Raw genomic sequence first — 5,898 nt, 5'->3', positions numbered from 1 at the left:
GGTTCCGGTAACTCGACCCCTCTCGACTTATTAACCAACTTGGTCTGTGTCCAGGAGTCGCAACTAGTTTCTGGTGTTTGTAGGTAGTGCTAATTTTCTACCAAGTGGCACCCGGCAGGGTGGGCTTGGGACAGACTAGGCACACGTGGCCCGGTGTACCGAGTGGCACCCGGATGGTGGGCTCGGGAACCCTGTACACATCGTTTGGGGCCGTAAGCGACACCCCGGCCGGATCTCCTGGCGGATGGAACCCGAATAGGCGATAAACCTGGACTAGAGTCTTGTGTGGTTAGTCAGGTCGTGGCCGACACCCTCGCTAGGCTTCCGCTTGAAGGTTGCCGAGATACATGACGTGTACATGGCGGTAAGTGGCGAGAGCGTGTGTGAAGAAGTACACCCCTGCAGGGTTAACATGATCTATTCGAATAGCCGGGTCCGCGGTTATGGACTTCTTGGATGCTTACATGGTACATAGACAACTTGAAGTGGATACTCTAAAATGCTCAAGACAAGTGTGAGTGCTATGGATGGCCCTCTCGTAGGGAGACGGGGATGAATCCATAGTAGTGTATTGTGTGGTGATTAGTGGACTCGTGTACGTTGTTTCACCTCCAGAGTTTCTGGTAGTCGTAGAACAGGATAGCCACAGAGTCAAAGCTGGCTTGCTGCAACTAAACCCCACATTACCTCTTGATACAGATGCATGTATGATAGGATCTGATGTAAGTCTTGCTGAGTACCTTTGTACTCATGTTGCTTTATTTATGTTTTTGCAGCGGAGACTTCGGTCTTACTAGGGTTCTCATGGACTTCGACTAGTAGCTAGTACCTCAGCTACGATCTTGATCGGATGTTGTAGATAGTCAGGCTCTTCAGCCTTTTCCATTTGTAGATGTCTGTACCCAGACATGTAATGCTTCCGCTTGTTGCTTGTATGCTCTGTATGATGGGTCTTGTGACCCCTGTTTGCAATAATTGCTATGACGGCTCTTCTGAGCCTTTATCTATATGAGTTGTTGAGTTATGCTGTGATGCCATGTTGTACAGCACATACTTGCATGTTAGGCGTACGTGTAATGTGTATTGCTATGTGTGGGATCTGACTATCTAGTTGTTTATTCTTAGTAGCCTCTCTTACCGGGAAATGTCTCCTAGTGCTTCCACTGAGACCTGGTAGCTTGCTACTGCTCCGGAACACTTAGGCAGGCCGGCATGTGTCCTTCTTCGATCCTGTGTCTGTCCCTTCGGGGAAATGTCACGCGATGAATACCGGAGTCCTGCTAGCCCGCTACAGCCCGGTTCACCGGAGTCCTGTTAGCCCAGTGCTACAGCCTGGATTCACTCGCTGATGACCGACACGTTCGATGCTGGGTCATGAATGCCTGTCCCTGTAAGTTAGTGCCACTTTGGGTTTACGACTAGCCATGTCAGCCCGGGCTCTTTATCATATGGATGCTAGCGACACCATCATATACGTGTGCCAAAATGCGCAAACGGTCCCGGGCAAAGGTAAGGTGACACCCGTGGGGATACCGTGCGTGAGGCCGCAAAGTGATATGAGGTGTTACATGCTAGATCGATGTGGCATAGAGTCGGGGTCCTGACAGCTTTGGTATCAGAGCCTGACTGCCTGTAGGATTACCAAGCCAAACTGGTCGAAGTTGAGTCTAGAAAATCTTTAGTTATGTAAGGGAATTGATTGTGGGAAGGAACGTAAGGCTCTTTTTACTCCTTATATCTCATGGCCTTCTGATCTGAGTCCTCCTATCTTCCTCCGGGGTTAAGGAAATAGGCTTCTTTTCCGTCTATCAGGATCACGTGTTACTACTCCGTAGTTCCATAAGACTGGTTGATCAGAGTCATACCCCAGTTTCGAGTACTTACGGTGTAGTCTGTTTAGTACTATCCCAGAACCTTGAGTGGTGATGTTGAGTTGTTGTACTACCCCATTTTTAGTAGGATGTCTCATTCTGAGCATTTTACTGCCGTTATGCTGCCGGAATTTCCATAGGAGTTCGAGAGATACTAATTCCTTGTCCTACATTCTACATGCTATAGTTAATGTTGATTTCGTCCTTGGTTTCGTTTCTTAGGATGTCATCAGCTAAGCGAAGTTTCGTCGCTCGTAGCCAGAACCATGGAGATGGTAGGGATGAGGATCCTCCTGACCAGCCTTCGTTGACAGAGTTCATGCTAGAGATGGAGAGGAACAAGCGTGAGTCTAATCGTTTGTTGGCACGTATCGAGGAGAACACCGCACATCAGTTCAAAGGGTCTGCTACCATTCATGACTTCATTCGTTTGCACCCACCTACCTTTCATCATTCCATCGAGCCACTCGATGCAGATGACTGGCTCCGTAGCATCACCCATAAGCTGCGTTCCGCGAGCGTAGCTGAAGATGACAAGGTCACTTATGCCACATACCACCTGGAAGGTCCTGCTAGTCTTTGGTGGCAGAACTATGAGACTATGCTTCCAGCTGGCCAGATTCCTACCTGGAAGGATTTCACTGAGGCTTTTCGCGAGCATCACATTCCCCAGGCCCTTCTTGATCGCAAGAGAGAAGAGTTCTGTAGTTTCACCCAGAGTAAGATGGCTGTTGATGCTTATAGCAGAGAGTTCGAGAACCTCGCCCGTTATGCCACAGAAGAAGTGTCCATGGACGCCAAGAAGCAGGCTAGGTTCCGGAAGGGTCTCAACCCCAAGTTGCGTCGTGATCTCCACCTGCATCATTGTGATACATTCCAAGCCCTTGTGAACAAGGCCATCAATGCAGAGACAACTCAACTCACTTACGAGGAGTCTCGTAAGCACACCCGTGATTTGGGATCTCTCTCTGGCTCTAGTTCCCAGAAGCGCCGGATTTGGGTTCCAAACTCCGCTCTTCCTTCCGGATATGCACCGAGGCCATCCTATGTGGTGCCTTCCCCAGCCCAGTCGTATGTTCCACCCGGGCCTACTGGTAGACCGCTTGTTAGTGCGGGTCCACGTCCAACCTCAGGGACTTGCTTCACATGCGGGAAGCCAGGACACTATGCACGTGATTGCTCTCAGACTAGTTATGCTCCACCCCAGCCCGAGAAGACTGTTGGCTGTATTAAGCCATCACGCAAGATGATCAGTGTCAAGTCAGTTCCCACTGAACGTGGACGTGTGCATCACGTCTCAGCTAAAGACGCTCATGATGATCCAGATGTCGTTCTTGGTACACTCCTTGTCAATTGTCACCCAGCATCAGTTCTATTCGATACTGGAGCATCTCACTCCTTCATTTCTGAAGGCTATGCTCGTTTGCACGACATGTCATTTTGTGATATGCCAACTCCACTTGAAATCCAAACCCCAGGGTCTAGATGGCAGACCACCAGAATCAGCCATGGTAACGAAATCCTTGTTGACAGACTTGTATTCCTTGCATCACTTGTAGCCCTCAAGTCCTCAGATATTAACATCATCTTGGGAATGGACTGGATGACAGCTCATCATGCCAAGATTGATTGTTACACAAGATCTGTTCAGCTTACACACCCATCTGGCAAGATAGTCACCGTCTCCACTAGAGTTGCAAAGCGTCAGCTCTATTCTCTTAATGCCAGCCCTCTTCCAGACCTTGAAGATATCCCGGTAGTTCGTGACTTTCCAGATGTCTTTCCAGAGGAACTGCCAGGTGTTCCACCTGACAGAGATGTAGAGTTCGTCATAGATCTTATCCCAGGAACAGCTCCAATCTCCCGGAGACCTTACAAGATGGCACCCCTAGAACTAGCCGAGCTTAAGAAACAACTCGATGAGTCCTTGCAAAAGGGTTTCATCCGTCCTAGTTCTTCTCCTTGGGCTTGCCCCGTCCTCTTTGTCAAGAAGAAAGACGGTACGGACCGGATGGTCGTTGATTATCGTCCCGTTAATTTGGTCACGATAAAGAACAAGTATCCGCTCCCCAGGATCAACGACCTGTATGATCAGCTCGCTGGATCCTCAGTCTTCTCCAAGATGGATTTAAGATTAGGCTACCATCAAATCAAGATCAGAACCGGGGACATTCCCAAGACAGCTTTTGTTACTCGTTATGGTCAGTACAAGTACACCGTCATGTCCTTTGGCCTAACCAACGCCCCAGCCACATTCTCCCGCTTGATGAACTCGATCTTCATGGAGTACTTAGATAAGTTCGTCGTGGTTTACCTCGATGATATTCTTATTTACTCGAAGAACGAGGAAGAGCATGCCGAACATCTTAGACTTGTGTTAGAAAAACTCAGAGAGCACCGCCTTTATGCCAAGTTCTCCAAGTGTGAATTTTGGTTGCCAAAAGTGACCTACCTAGGCCACGTAATCTCTGGTAAGGGCATTGCTGTCAATCCCGAGAGAGTTCAAGCCGTTCTCGATTGGACTCCACCTGAGACTGTTAAACAAGTTAGGAGTTTCCTTGGTCTAGCCAGCTATTGTCGCCGCTTTGTTGAAAACTTCTCCAAAGTAGCCAAACCCCTCACGGAACTTCTTAAGAAAGATAAAAAGTTTGAGTGGTCCCCACAGTGTGAGTACAGTTTTCAGGAACTAAAAAGACGCCTGACTTCTGCTCCCATACTGGTGCCACCGGATTTCACTAAAGACTTTATTATCTACTGCGACGCCTCACGCAGGGACTAGGTTGCATTCTTATGCAGGATCGTCATGTGATTGCCTATGCATCCCGACAGTTGCATCCACATGAGGAGAATTATCCTACACATGATCTAGAGCTTGCAGCCGTAGTCTATGCACTCAAGACCTGGCGACATTACCTCCTTGGTAAACGTTGCGAGATCTACACCGATCACCAGAGTCTCAAGTATATCTTCACCCAACCAGATTTGAACCTTAGGCAAAGACGTTGGTTGGAGTTGATTACAGATTATGATCTAGGGATTACCTACACCCCAGGCAAAGCCAATGTCATGGCTGATGCTCTAAGCCGTAAATCCTATTGCAACAATCTCATGTTGCAGCAAGGCCAACCACTTCTCCATGAGGAATTCTGTAAGCTTAACCTTCACATTGCTCCTCGCGGATTCCTTTCTACCTTGGTGGCGAAACCTACCCTTGTGGACCTTATCATAGAAGCCCAGAAGCATGATACAGGGATTACCCGGATCAAGAGAAACATTAAGAAAGGAGTTGGTGGATGTTTCTCTATGGATGATCGTGGTGTTGTTTTCTTTGAGAATCGCTTGGTGGTTCCCAAGAATCAACATCTACGACAATTGATTCTTAAGGAGGCGCATGAATCTCCTCTCACGATTCATCCCGGTAGTACTAAGATGTATCAGGACCTATGCCAGAGGTTCTGGTGGACTAGGATGAAGAGAGAAATCGCTGAGTTCATTGCTAAATGTGACATTTGTCGTCGCGTTAAGGCAGAGCATCAAAGACCTGCTGGCACCCTTCAGCCTTTAGCTATTCCTGAATGGAAATGGGATAAAGTTGGTATGGACTTCATCACCGGCTTTCCCAGGACCAAGAGAGGGAATAATGCTATCTTCGTAGTCATTGATCGTCTCTCCAAAGTGGCTCACTTCCTTCCTGTTCGAGAGAGTATCACTGCTAGTCAGCTTGCTGACTTATACATTTCTCGAATAGTATCACTCCATGGTGTTCCACTAGAGATCAATTCAGACCGTGGCAGCCTTTTCACTTCTCATTTTGGGAGAGTTTTCAAACTGCCATGGGAACCCATCTTTCCTTCAGTACCGTCTTCCACCCTCAGTCGAGTGGTCAGGTGGAACGGGTCAATCAAATTCTCAAAGACATGCTCAGAGCTTGCGTTATCTCATTCGGTATGGATTGGGAGAAATGTCTTCCTTTCGCCGAGTTTCCTTATAACAATAGCTACCAATCCAGCCTCAAGAAAGCTCCTTT

The sequence above is a fragment of the Triticum dicoccoides genome, chromosome 3A (genome assembly GCF_002162155.2).
Source record: "Triticum dicoccoides isolate Atlit2015 ecotype Zavitan chromosome 3A, WEW_v2.0, whole genome shotgun sequence".
Lineage (NCBI taxonomy): Eukaryota > Viridiplantae > Streptophyta > Magnoliopsida > Poales > Poaceae > Triticum > Triticum dicoccoides.
The sequence above is the reverse complement of the archived record's forward strand: the minus strand, read 5'-3'. Positions refer to the sequence as shown.